The 15,121-nt window shown below is 35.1% G+C and overlaps 1 long non-coding RNA gene and 1 pseudogene across 2 annotated transcripts; both read right to left on the bottom strand.

The window, feature by feature from the left end:
* Positions 1-1,767: 1,767 nt before the first annotated feature.
* LOC143540520 (hypothetical protein At1g04090-like) lies at positions 1,768-3,521 on the bottom strand (annotated as a pseudogene). The gene is made up of 2 exons (XR_013136607.1): positions 3,394-3,521; positions 1,768-3,328 (listed from the first exon to the last, which is right to left on the bottom strand). The product of XR_013136607.1 is annotated as a hypothetical protein At1g04090-like (transcript).
* A 1,931-nt stretch (positions 3,522-5,452) lies between these two features.
* LOC143540512 (uncharacterized) lies at positions 5,453-7,707 on the bottom strand. Its single transcript, XR_013136604.1, has 4 exons — positions 7,571-7,707; positions 7,415-7,468; positions 6,135-6,204; positions 5,453-6,047 (listed from the first exon to the last, which is right to left on the bottom strand). It is a non-coding gene; the product is annotated as an uncharacterized LOC143540512 (long non-coding RNA).
* Positions 7,708-15,121: the final 7,414 nt, after the last annotated feature.

Below are 15,121 nucleotides of genomic sequence, written 5' to 3'. Positions count from 1 at the left end.
AACAAAGGGTGGCTTGTATAGGGGATGAAAGCATTCGAAAAGTCAAAATATCGTGACCTTAAATAAAAGGCTAGGATGTTGCGTGACCTTATGTTAGATAGAATTAGGTGTTCAGTTTTTTGGCTAAAATGTTTTGACGAACCAATGCGGTATACACCAATGTTGGAAACTAGCTACTTAAAGAGATTGAACGACTCGGAAGCGAAGGGGTTGATTTCTCCTTTCTCCATTTCGGAAATCAAGGACGTGGTTTGGGAGTGTGCCTGGGACCGTTCTCCAGGTCCGGATGGGTATAATTTCATATTTTTAAACGATTTTGGAGTTGTTTTCATCATGATTTTTTGAAGACTTTTGCTAAGTCTTTTTAACTCAAATTATTTTAGCTTTGGGTAGATGTCTTTTTACATCGCCTCAATCGCTAAGATAAAAGATCTGATCTCACTGAAAGAAAGAGAAAATATAATTAAAAAAAATAAATACATGTTGTTTATAATTAAATAAAGATCGATATGAGGAATCAGATTCAAGGTTTTTATTTATTTATTTATTTTATAGATAAGCAACTCTTATGTTTTAAATATTTTTTAGTTAAATTATATATATAAAAATATAGATTTTAACATTAATGATTTTAGCCACTCTATTGTGCGGTGCATATGTGACGACACTTATCACATGCCTTGATTTGTTGATTTAACATTTTAACCATTTTCTTTTTTATTATCCTTTTATTTTATTTAATCAGTTGTCACTTTTTATTTTTTTATTAGACATGCTTTTATATTGGTATTTTAATATATTAATCTTTTTTCCTCATTTTAACGCGTAACCATGTTTATTCATCGATATAGACACATCAACGGATAACTTGGTCGCACTCACTTTATAAGTGAAAGGTAGGGGGATCAAACTTCACTATCACCAACTTATATGAGAGATATGAGGGATGACCCTGGCTTGCCAGGGTTCGAGTCCTGATCTCACCCGGTTTTACCGGCTCCTCGCTGTCGTGCCGTTTGGCGGGCGTGGGGGTCGGGTTTTATCCGGTGAATCCCTCAACAGGTGGACCGCTAGGGGCTCCGTTCGTCCGGACTAGTGGCCGGCTTGGGCTACCTTTAGCCATTGGGGACCGCGTACGAGGTATCCAGCGTTACTTAGTTGACCATTAAAAAAAAGACACATCAACGGACCCTACTTAGTTCGTACCATTCAAATTCTTAACACAATACATTAATTTGTAGTAATAGCCACATTTTTATTCCACACGTTTCTAGAGATAGGTGTTTACTTCTACGATTCTAATACTATTATAAATTAACTATACATGATCCTTTAGAGTTTAGACACAATTAAGTAATTCTGAAGCCTTAGCCTCATTACATAACAACTATTTAGGATTTAAAACGAAACGAATATGGCCGGTTAAATAAATTTACTTTAATACAGTCAAAATATGTATAGTACTTGGGATAAAAGTCACAAAATTCATCTTAGACTAGTTCTTTAATTCTTTTAAATACCCTATACTACCACATGTTATCATATCATGGTCACATTTTTATAAAACCTCGAATAATATTACCGTAAATTAAAATATAACATTTTCAACAATATATTTTATAAGATTTTTTTATAGTGAATATAGAATATGAAAACAAGGTAAGTTTTACAAATAATCTTCATAAAAAAGGAAACTAAATACAATCTAATCTAATCTTTTCCATTGATATAATCTTCATATCAATGGAAAAGAAACATTATTTGGAGCATACTAACATCACAAGTTATAATATACGAATAGCATTGCTCATCGTTCATCCTCATCCCAATATTCTTTCGCTTTGGGTCCGGTTGGTCCATCCTCTTCATAAACTTCATTTGGTAGAATCTCCAACAAGCTCTCGATAGCAGAATCTAGAATTCCCAATGAGTTTTTCAATTTCTGAAGCTCGACACCAATGTCATACGTTATTTTTGGACCCCATTTTCTCATATAGTTTAACCATGGTGGCTCGGTTGTAGAACCAATATATTCAGCCGCCATGATTGAGTACGCGTATCTTACATCTATTAACATGTCACTTTTTGTCGTATCATTTCTTATCCCAACAACATCTGTTCCTTGGAACACAACTCCAGGGACATGGTACATTGCATGGCCATGCAACGAGGAATACCCTGTAAAATTGTTAGTTCCATTCTGGAACTCAAGGGATGTGGTATCTATCCACGTTCCTCCACTATGCTGTGAAAAATAAACACGATATAAAACACCGTTAAAGTTGCTGATTCTCATAGTCATATGTTCCCAGTCGCCTATATGTTCTCCTATCTTCCCTAGAGGAATATCAATGAGACCTACTTTGGCCGTTGCAGCTCCATTAAATGGGTAAAAAACCCATATGACTATATCACTAAATGTTGCACCCAACATAGGTTTAACATGGATATAAACCTCACAACTTTGTAGGTCTCCTTTCTTGACTCTCTCCCTTTGTGTCTCATCACTTGGAAGGTCAAGCCAGTACGTGCCATCATCCGAACCACCTTGAGGTAGGTTTGAGCCTGTGGGTTCAACAGGAACAGGGTTAGACTCGTCTTCAACGTGATACAATAAGGCCCCATTGCTAAAATACCATGTTGTTGAAGATGAAAAGTATGTTTCACTAGGATGAAAATAGAGTCTTGGAGAGTATTCTTGAACCAAGGCCTTGACTTGTGCCAAGTTAGGCATTGATGATGTTAACATATTAAAGTTATTATTTTTAAGACAAGATAAGATAGAATAACTATTGTTTTCATCTTGAACTCTAAATGTACCTACACAAACCCCTTGGGCTTGTGCACCTCTAGTTTTCGGTCTCGAGCTATAAACTCTAACACCATCATCCGCACCCCATAATAAAACATCGGTTTCACATTCGTCGGTCAAGTCAGCACGAACACACCGAATGTTATCAAGTGGAGGCTTTTCTGACGAAAGAAGTGATTGCATAACCCACCGGATAATATCCATCTGGTGGTGTTGGCAACCAAATGTAGCAAGAATGATCAACAGTTAAAACTAGAGTATAATCTACCAGACTAGCTAGGATTCCACCGGATACATCTTTTCCCACAAGAACCCAACCGAAAAGTGGGGTTGCATTAGATTGACAACAACATCCTAGCATTGAAAACCCGTCTAGGATTGGATTTGGCTCAAAGAAAGCTGCACCGTTATCATCTGATCCACCACTAGAACTAGACCATATTTTGGTGAAAGATGTTATTTGACGAACTTGGAGTCCTCCTCCTAGATCAATGGTTCCATTTGCAAAACCTTCACCTGTTTAGGAATAATAATTAAGAACAAAATTCATTAGAATAATTATAAGTTAACTAGAAGATAACCTGGTGGCCAAGAAGGTAACGGAGAAGCAAACTTGAAGTCTGTATCAACGGGGAAACGTTCGATTTCTTCAATATTGGTAGTGAAGCAACTGAGAAAATTCCCCATAGCTTGTTGAGCTAGATTATTAGATCGAAATATATACTTGCAATTACATTACACTAATATATGTGTAAGTATTAGCTATATGTTGTGTATAGAAGAATAAAAGCATTTTGGTAATTTGGCTGGTTTTGAGAAGTATCTATGTTTTTTCTTTTCTTTTCTTGTTTTTTCTTTAAATATAGTTCACTAACTATAGAAGATATATGCAAAACGTCATTGGTATATTTGAGTACTCAACCTAATAAACATGAAGTGATATGATTTGGGGAATCTAGCTTTTAGTGGAACCAAATTCTTATTTGGGTATTGGATTTTGGATATGAGTTTTGGTTAGGCACGTATATTCGTGCCCAACGTAAAATAAAAGTAAAGACCTCATTATATATGACTAAACCGGTGTTTTCATAGAGAACGGTGAACCAAGAACCCTGTTTTCGTGTACGGGTCTACAGTGATATGCAAAACGAGCAACGCCGTTAGCCTCGTTCAAAAGAGTCTTTCTGTAAACACCCTCTAACGTGAGAATCAGTATGGTAAGTTGTAAGTAATAAGGAGAGAGGAGAGAGAGAGAGAGAGAGAGAGCGGATTCCTTTAACGTTTGATGAAGTCTTCTATTTGTAACCGGATATAAGGAATGTTTATTAGGCCACATGTCATGTAAATATACGGGTTGTCCCTTTTGCGGCCGTCATAGTGAAGATTGTGGAGGCCGTGTATACCTGGTGCACAAGTGGCGCTACCCTGTTGGTGCTTATTCCTACACAACTCTGGTACTAATGGTGGTCTCATGTGTACCTCCATCTAGGTGACATTTTGGAACTGTCTGCTTCATGGCACGCGCATGTGGGTTTGTTCCCTTTTGGCGTTTTCCTTTTTGACAAGTTTAGCCTATATTAGTCTGTGCCTGAATCGACTGAGATTGAGGACTATATTTATAGACATCTTAATCTTTTAAAAATATCAGAGTTAAAAGTTCATTTTTCATCGTTGTGTTTGGTGAAATTACCATTTGCATCGAATAGTTGAGTCTTGTCATTTAATTCCGCCTGATAAACTCTCTTAATTTATTCTTTTAACTTGAAGGGCATTTTAGTCATTATAATTTGGATACATTTAAGCGTCAAATACAACTTCTAGACCAAGCATTTATTTCTCTCATCTTTTAATGATAGAGATGAATTCTTTTTTAACTTATGGGACATTTTTTCCCTCATAATAAAGATGCTCAGTTTGCAGGTGTATAGTAATTTGAATGTCAAATAAAAATCAAAAGTAGAATTTATATACAAAATTAGACAAATTAAAAAAATATAAACAATTAATTTTTTTTAATCCATTAATAAACTTAACAGTTTATAATATAAATCAAAAAATGGTAAACGATTAATTTATTTAAATCTTTTATAAAAAAATATTTTTTTCACATAAAACCAGTTTACAATATAAATCACCACAAAACCAAAACATAATCTATTATACATAAACCAGTTTACAATATAAATCAAACAAAAACATAAACACTATCAAACATGTCTACAATATATATCAAACAAAAACATAAAGTATCATACATAAACTACCATGAGTTTTAACCTAAAAAGCCAAACCAAAAGATAATTATTCCAACCTACAAGAAACCAAGAAGCTCACAAACATACAACATTAGTGCTTGATTTAACCGGTTTTCGGTGTAAACTACTAAATTGTCATTTACACAGAAAGTAAAAGGCAGCTTACTTGTTGAACGTGAACATAGCTTCAACAATACAACAACAATCATACACAGTAAAAATCTCATTCATATAACTACTAGTAGAATGAACTCGATTTTTAACTATGACTCCTCAAATCTAGCACTAGATAGAATGAAACACTCAAAAACACTACTTTATAAGAAAACGAGAAGAAAAAAATGCATACTAATACTTCTATCCTTTTTAACTAATACTGCTAACATTTTTCTTCTTGAAAACTAACTTAAAAAATGATCCAAAAGGTTGTAAACGATCTAAATCGAGCAAATAACAATGGGTGCGCCCGTTTAGCATTATATGGGGTTGGGATGCAAAGAAGTGAAGTTAAAGAGGCAAGATTTTGAAAAAAGATAAACTGTGCTTTACCAATACCCCAAACTGCAGTTTACAGGCTTAAATTAGTGTTGACTGCAGAACTGGTGTATTGATATTATATGCGCTTTATGAGTGAACTTTCCACCTTACAATTGCAGGTTTACTCTTTAATTTTAATTTAGCTTTATTCACACGAGTACGGAGAACGAGTAATTATTTGTTGTGTAGAAAACTCCCATTAAACATTGTGTCCATAACTCATAAGACATGATAGACAATGACAAGTCAGTCGACCAAAATTTTAAAAAAATTACAACATTATAATGCTACATCATTTGATTCCAAGTGTGAGATTGGGGCACTTGTAATTTGAAGAAAATCCAGTGTCTTCACATATGAAACTTGAAAGACAAACGAGCAGGTCGGGTTTTAATTAGCATGATTAAGTTTTTGCAGCTTTGCTTTGAGTGTATCAAGTTGTTCTGGCAAAGAAACAAACATAAAAACGACTCGATATTACAAAATAATCTAAAACCATTTGCATATGATTGCAAAAGAGAAGAATTTACTCTTTTCTGATGCAGTTGCCTGTTGAATACTTGTTCGGAAGAATATGTTGCCATTTTTATGATAAACGTTCTGTGGTCAAGAAACACCGTCAGTTTTCTGTAATTCTGTATATTGCATATAATGACAACAAGAAAGAAAACACAGGATATGGCTATATGAAACAATCAAACAAGGTTAAATTTGATGAATGATGAAAACAAAGGGTTCCTTAAAACTGTTGTTTTATACACGAGGTATGGGCCTAGGGGTGCAAACAATCCAGGCCGAGCTCAGACTCAACTAGGCTCGAGCTTAGTTCATTTTGACTTACAAGTTACAAGAGCTCAAGCTCAACTCGTGAGTCGTTTTTTCAAGCTCGAGCTCGGCTCTTTTATTATTTGCTAATTAATTCAAAAACAATCTTGGTTTTTCTCATATATTTTGAGAAAAAATAAACTTAAACGAGCCTATTAAGAGGGAAGCTTGTATTGTGGCCCGGGTGGCTCCGTTCAACCCCTTTTTTTTGCTCAGTAGTGTAAATTTATGCATTTTCGTCCGAAAACTTTTATACGTACATAATTTTACTCGTTTTCGTCCGCAAAATTTTGAGCCCGGTCACCCTAGTTTATGAAAAATTTTATACGCATTGAGTCCAGCCACCACAGTGTATTCGTCCAAGCTTCGCCACTTGAGCCTATGCTCGGACTCAACTAGGCTCGAGCTTAGTTCGTTTTGACTTACAAGAGCTCAACTCGTGAGTCGTTTTTTCAAGCTCGAGCTCGGCTTTTTTATTATTTGCTAATTAATTCAAAAAAATCTTAGTTTTTTTTCATATAGTTTGAAAAAAAAAAACCTTAAACGAGCCTATCAAGGGGGAAGCTTGTATTGTGGCCCGGGTGGCTCCGGTCACCCACGTTTTTTTGCTCAGTAGTGTAAATTTATGCGTTTTCGTCCGAAAACTTTTATACGTACATAAATTTTCGTCCTAAAATTTTGAGCCCGCTCACCCTAGTTAATGAAAAAGTTTATACGTATTGAGTCCGGCCACCACGGTGTATTCGTCCAAGCTCGCCTGTTTCAAGCTTTTTATCGATCCGATCTCGAGCTCGACCCCTACCTTTCTAAGAATCCATTAAAATTTGATACTTAACCTTGATAAAAAACAATCTAATTACATTATTTTCGGTTTTCATCTGTAAATAATTAAAAAACTATCGATTCGATAGGGCAACAAATAATGTAATTAAGTAATAATGAAAAACACATATGAGAGATTATAAATTAAATAATAAATTCTTACACGAGAGGAAGAGAGTGCAGAGAGTTCAGCTATTGAAACCTCATGACTTCTTACCTGTTTACAATACAAACCAAATCATTACACACTCAAACCCTATCAAAGCATCATAATTAACAATTTCTTATAGAGATTAGCGAGTAATAATAAGAAGTGGACCTGCTTAATAAGTGATTGAGCAGAATCCGCCATATCAGCAGACGTTGAAGAAGATGAAGTCGCCATTGTTTTCGTTGTGTGTGCTCGTCAGCCGGTTCAGAGGCTTCTAAACTAAAATGGTATGTGGGCTTGGGCTTAGGCTCACCTTTTGGGCCTGACCCAAACAACTTTTTTTTTTTCGATTATTGACTTTCACAATTAAGTTATCTCACTACGCAAACACGTCGCGCCCCGCCACCCCACTCAGGCCAACTATGTTGACATGATTGGGATCCACGCTGGCATCCGAGTTTGACTTGGTGATCCCGATAAAACCCAGTTGGCTCACCCCGCCCTAAGGCACGACAGGTTTTAATACTCTGGTAAAATCCGGTCGGAATCAGGATTCGAACCCGGGACATCTGGGTCATCCATCATGTTCCTGATTTTCGGCCAAACCAGCTGGTTTCAGCAGTTCCAAACCGATTTTAATTGTTTCAAATTGGTTTCCAAATTGTTTTCGTTATAAATTTAAAGCAACGGGTCGGATCAGTTTCAACTAGAGGTGTAAAAAAAACCGGTTTGGGACCGGTTTTAGGCAAACCGAACTGAACCAGTTTGGGTTTAAAACCGGTTTCACCCAAATCGGTTTCCAAACGACCCAAACCGTCAGTTTCATGACCGGTTCCCCTTCAAATCTATCAAACCGGTTTTAAAACCGAACCGGTTTGAGGAAAATCGGTTTGAAACCAGTTTATAAACCGAACCGAACCGGTGTGACCAGGTCGGCCTACCCTGCTTCCAAACCGGTTTATAAACCGAACCGGTTTGAGTCAAACCGGTTTTGACCAGTCATTGACCAAACCGGTTCGGTTTATAAACCAGTTTGGGTTGGGTTTAAAACGGTTTTGTACACCTCTAGTTTCAACTAGTTTTGCTATTTTTTGGATCGCTTTCAATCCGGTTTCAGGTCCCAACCCATTTTTATGTGCAACTCTAACTATATATGTTTGGTTGAAAATATAAATTAAATTATATATTTATTTTTCGGAAGAGTATATTGTTTTCTCTATCTATCTGGGTTAAGTAAACAAAAAACCTAGATATTATCGTGTCGTATTGTTGTTATGTCTTGACCTAAAAGTCATATCATAATTTCTGTTTTAATCTGTTGTAACACTGGTTTATTATTTATATTTATTTAGTACTAAAGTAAGTAAATTTTAATAAACAGATCAACTTAAAAAATCATAAAGTCTCGAAGAGTAAAGAATAATTATAGTGCCTTAAATAATCATATGATTTGTTTCTTTTAACACTTTGTATGAAAACTAACAAAATTCTCTCTTTCAGGACTCGACCACAAGATCTCTTTATGAAGGAAACCTATAGGAAAACCCTCCGTCGCACCGTAACCACTCCACCAAAGTGATGAGGGCGGTAGCATGATTCGTAACTAAGCAAACGATAAGGTATAAATGGATAGAAAAGGTAACTTTATATAAAATTGGTGCATTGTCAAACAAATAGTAATTGAAAGATCGCATTGAAAATATATAAAGAAGTAAAAGTACATTGGTTACTTATAAAGGAAAACATAAGTCATATTCAAAATTATGTTAATAAAACGTTCCTTGTTTAAGAAGAAATGATGCAACAAAAAGGAAAGAAAAGAAAAGAAAAGAAAAGAATGGTCCTTTTTATCAAAATAAGGTAACATCTCTATCCGTGAAAATCACATGATGTCGTTGAGATTGATGCATCGACCCACCCAAAATCTCACTCTAATTAATACTCCCATATCTTCAAATTAAATGCAAAACGGTTCTATCCAAACAACGTTGTAATGTTAATGTCGTATCATTTTAGTTTTTTTTTAATATATACTTTGACATATGAAAAACTTGTAGTTAGATTATAATAGTTTAATTAAAAGGTAAATAACTCTCTGCAATGTCGCTGTCACGTAGACATAAAGATTCTCCCTAATTTTTACATTAAAAACGGGTAATAGTTTAACTGACACACCAAATTATTATTTTATCTTTTTTGATATAAAATTATGAAAAAAATGATTTGATTAGTTAGATATGAGCTGGTCCCAAACCCATTGCATTTCGTGTCGGTACCCAATCATAGATCAATGGGGTTGTTGCCCTTGGTATGCTATGTTGTAATGGATAGACGATGAGATTGTTGCAATAGTGAGTGAGGTGGTCGGAGACACCACCCCAATATACTTGGTCTTATAGATAATAGTTATTATTATTCTTCGGTTGGGTGTTAATCTGGGTTTTTTTTGCACTAGTCTAAGATGAGTAAGAGTGTAAGACGCATACATATAGAAATATGAAATGCAGTGACGCGTCTAGAAGAAAATTTCAAGGGTATTATAAAAGTTTTTTGGAATTAGGGGTGTCATAATATTTGCTTAGAGGTATTCGAATACATAAAACGAGAAAAAAATCTTACACTAATTTTACACCTCGCCAAAAAAGTTGAGGGGTATTCTGGGATGCCCCTGCTTCTAAACTAGATCCAACATGTTTACATACACATAGAGGTTGAGAGGAAGGTATGATGATACTATATTTCTTTTTTCTTTCATATCGCTCTTCATTGTTAAAGTTGGTATTCATATAGAGATACGAGCTATTATTTCCGCGTCACATATAATATCTCTTGGTTCTCAACTTATATATTATTTTTTATTATTAAGTTCGCTTTAATAATAATCACAACAAAACTTAAGAACTCGATTTAATAATAAATTGCGATTAAGTAGCGATGGATCCAACTAATCCAAGTTAGTACAATGCTTTTATAAATATGATTTATGCATAAAATCAAAAGTCATTCTCAACACCTATGGTGCTATGAATAGAACCTACTATATCATATGCTAAACATTCCAAAAAGTTATGCTTGTATAAGAAGAGACACGGTCGCAACATTAACGTGTCATTCGCATAATTATGAATTTCATGGGGAAAAAAAAAGATTCCGCTAAGCTAGTTTACCACAATTTATTTTAGTGTTCTGTTGCATTTAAATAAATCATGTTTGCCCATTAAAAAAAAAATTATCCAGTTATCCACAACTTGATCACTAATGTTGCCCGCATGTATCACCTATAAAAGTTTGTATATTTTAGATGTTATATATACTACAAACTGAAATTAATCCGTACATCAATATGGTCCCGACTAAGTAATTCGTTCATTACTTTAAGAGATATCCTAGGACATAACTTAGAAGTTAACTTTGGAATTCTACAAAAACATGATTAATTTTTAAATAAAAATATTGAATGCGATCCGTAGAATACACATTTGAGTTTCTTATAAATGATTAGTTTATTTGAAGGAATATATGAAAGTGGACTTTACTCCATTATCCCTGGGAAATTGAAATCTCATAACATTAAAAAAAGATTAAAGAGAGAAGTCTATATTCATTATATTAGAAAATCCGGAATTTTTTATGACTTTTTTTTATAATGTATCATTAATATTAATATTTAATGTAACATTTATTGATTTTTTTCCTAATATGCTTTTGCTCGATTGTCATTAGGGTGGAATAAACGACTTTAGGTTAGAGGTTGTAAGGTCTCAAGTTTGAATATGATCTTAACCAGGTTTTACCATAGTTGACCTTTGGGCGACGGGTTTTCTTGGAACAACCGGCTTAGGCTACCAGTAACCAGAGTTGTCTGCGATCCCCGGTGTATAGGGTCACATTTTACCATTTGGTTACTTGGGTAGCCCGGTTTTATTCATTGATCGTTCAAAAAAACACCATAAAAAGTTAAAAAAAAACGCAAATGATTTGAACAAAATCAACTTGAGATATTTATCAAGTTCAACTTGACTTGTTTATATTTCAAACCATAAGTCCCCTTAATTATTTGCATCAAAATCAAAACTATACTCGTGGTCGATTTTATCTCATTAAGATTGGAATCTGAAGAGGTAGGTCCCAGCAGAGCCCAGTTGGACCCGCAAGACTCACCTCAAAGAGGGACGTCTGCGCAGTTGAACCCGCAAGACTCACCTTTAACAGGGACGTCTGCGCAAAGGCTAAACTCGCAAGACTCACCTTGAAGAGGGACGTCTGCGCAGAAACCAACTGGATCCGCATGACCCACCATGCTCAGAGACGTGACGTCCTTACGCGCAGTACGCAAGCTGTTCCCGCAGGAAAAGCCTCCCAATGGTGAAGTACCCCGCCTGTTCCCGCAGCTGCGGATACAAGCCATCAGGGAAGGCTACCTGCGCAGCAAGGCTACACGCACAAGGCACTTAACTCTTAAATAATTCAGTAATGTCACCTGAAGAAGGAGTGAGCAAGCCGGGAACACTCCCGCCCAAAGCCGGGAATACTCCCGCCCAAATGAGCCAGTCCGTACGCTACTGGAGGACCTTTTGTACTGTACCTGACGAGGTATGGACAAAATGTCCGACCAAAGCAGCGACAGCTCACTGTGACAAAGGAATAGTACACAGCCGGCCTGGTCACTATCAGCCGCTGCCTACTCACCAACCCCTGTCACTATTAGCCGCTGCCTACTCACCAACCTGTCGTAGCACGTGCATAGCCTGCAGTTGGTGGAAAAGGAATAGTACACAGCCGGCCTGATCCCTATCAGCCGCTGCCTACCCACCAACTGCCAGCATGGCATGTGCGTAGCCCACAGTTGGCAGAACAGGAATACTATTCAGCTGGCTGTACCTTCTTGGAAACCTACCTTCGGCAATAAATACTCCAACACCTTGGAATGGTATGGACACATTACATTACATTACCTTATCACATCTTATCTTCTCTAGCAATCTCTTAATATACACTTATATTCAAGAGCAATATAGTCTGATTCTCACGCCGGAGGGTGGTCACAAGGAGGTACCCCCCCTTCTCAGTGACGAGCTCACGGTGTCTGTTTTGCAGGTCACCAGAAGAACCATCTTTGCCGGACATAACCCCTCGTGGGAAACATCTATTTAACCCCCAGATTATCCGTAATCTGCCCGGGGTCGATTAGTGTTTCTTCAGAATCGAAGATGGATCGGGATCAAGTATTATGTCTTCTTCATGTGTTATAAACCATCTAACTGACCATAAACGTTTAGATTATATATTTTTTATTAAGATGGTGTTTACTATAAAAAGATGACAAGCGAAATGAAATTAACCATTGTAAGAATAACTTGAAAATTGTCAAAGACAGAAAAAAATACAAGAAATTAAGAAGCCATCCGCATCTATTTGTATCTGGTGACTTAAAATTCATATACAGGCACATTGTTTCGTACATGGACAGCTCACCAACTCGGTATGACCTTTTCATAATCATTTGTTTGTCATTCAAATATTCAATGATTGGTAAGCAAATTAAAGAATACCTGTTTCTTCAAAGAAGAATCAACATGCGACATTTGGCAATCAAGTGTAAACTTCAATGTAGCGTGAACTTCAATCTTCAATGTTCGGCATTAAGAATTGGGGGTTTGAGAACACAACTTTATATTCGTGCTTAAAGTATAAAATATTATAAAATGAGAAAAGCCTTTTAGTTTTTGCGTTGTATTTTTAGCTTGATATGTATTTCAACATTAGATATTTCTAAACACAAGTAAATATTGTTTAATTACACAATAGTTTCTAAAATTTCATATGATTTTGATAAACAATCACACCAACATCAAACAACTAACCAAGCGATTTCATATACTTCATACAAAGGTGTTTAAATATCTTCTAAAACTAAATGCTCTAAGAGATGAACAATTTTATTGGATATGAATAGTTTTTACAAGACAAATTGTTAAAGAAAAACCATAAAATAAATTTTGGCGAAAAAAATAGTTAGGTGCAAGGACATTAATAGATTTGACAAAAAAAAATCAATAAAATTGACTTTAGGGTGAGATAATTTGAATTTTCCTGAGGTGGTGAAGCACTTCATTTTTATGTTTTTTTTATATCTTACAAGATATATTTAACTACTAGTTTCAGGCCCGTGTATTACACGGGTAGTTCTTGAAAATACAATATTTAATAAATAATCAGTATACAAGAAACAATAAACCCGTTAAACACTATTAATACAGTCGTTGTACAAAAGTCGTAAAAACAATTTTAAAGTAAAAAATAATTATAAATATCAAATATTTGGAAAAAAAAAACAGAAAGTAAATATTAAATTAACAAATTTTGAAACATAAATTTTAAGAATGATAACTATATATTATTTTGCTATTATACTTTTATTAAAAAATGTGAAATTTAATGTAGGAGATACAAGTGACAAAACTTATAACTTTTTATTAGAGAGTATAGATATAGATTCTCATAAGATGCTTAGTTTTGTATTTTATGGGATTAAAATGGTTTTCTCTATAATATCGTATATAACATGAGCATCTCATCGGCTACACTTGTGAAAATGATAGAATATTTTATTAGAAACAAACAAAAGTATATAAAAAGATGTTAGTGAGGGTGTACGACATGGTATGTTTCCGTTAAATCCTTCTTTATACTATTAAATTCGCAGACAACTATATGTTATGAAACGATAAATAGTTATATAATCGATTGATCTAGGGTGTATATGCTTCAGGACTCGACAATTTAAAATTGCAACTGTTTTGTTTATTTATTTTAATGTATTTATTTAATAAAATGTCGCTATTGTGGTGCAAGGTTGAAACGGTGTGAACATGTACATATACAAAGTCAAGGTATTGTTATTATTTTACTTGTAAAATTAATTATTTTGCTAGAACTTTTATAATTGTTTTTGTTTTAACCGAGGGAAGTGAGGTTATGGAAAATTTTAAAATTAAAAAATCAAAATATTTTATGAATATTTCTATTGTTATGAATGCAAGCATGTAGTTACCGTTAACAAAACTCTAAATCAAGATGGAGCGTCAAAATCACAAAATTCGACAATGGAGAGATGGAAAGGCAGAGCAAATAGGAGCGTCAATGGCGGTGTGTGCCAGAGAAGATCATGATGAGGGCAACGACAAAGAAATCAGACTGAATCACAATAGTTAGTTTTTGAATTAACAATGATGTTTAGGTTTAATTTATAATTTTCTACCGTCATTTAACAAATTCTAATCATGTTTTAAATGTTTGTATAAGAGGAGGAGAAGAAGAATGAATGACATCATCAATTCATATGAGGGGAAAGAAAGTTACTAAGCCTCATGGTAACAAAAAAAAATTTAAGTTGAAAACATGGTTTTGTGTGTTTCATTGTGTAAAATGTAAATGAGGGTTGCCTTTTGTTCAAGCTACATTAAAAGGTATCATCTAGATGTGCACAAAAAACCCGAACCCGAAATCGGACCTGAAAAAAAAACCCGGAACCGGTTTTTCTAAAACCCGGGTTTTTAATACCCGAACCCGAACCCGACCCTACCCGTAGGGTACGGATAGGGTATGACTTTCAATGTTGAAACCCGAACCCAAACCCGAACCCGTACCCGATCTAAACCCGATAATACACGAAACCCGGTTCTAGGTATACCCGAAACCCGGTTTAAACTATACCCG

This window comes from Bidens hawaiensis, unplaced genomic scaffold (assembly GCF_021521415.1).
Source record: "Bidens hawaiensis isolate Kalapana, Puna unplaced genomic scaffold, B.hawaiensis_p1.1 tig00000820_1, whole genome shotgun sequence".
Taxonomy (NCBI): Eukaryota; Viridiplantae; Streptophyta; class Magnoliopsida; order Asterales; family Asteraceae; genus Bidens; species Bidens hawaiensis.
The sequence above is the reverse complement of the archived record's forward strand: the minus strand, read 5'-3'. Positions and strand labels throughout refer to the sequence as shown.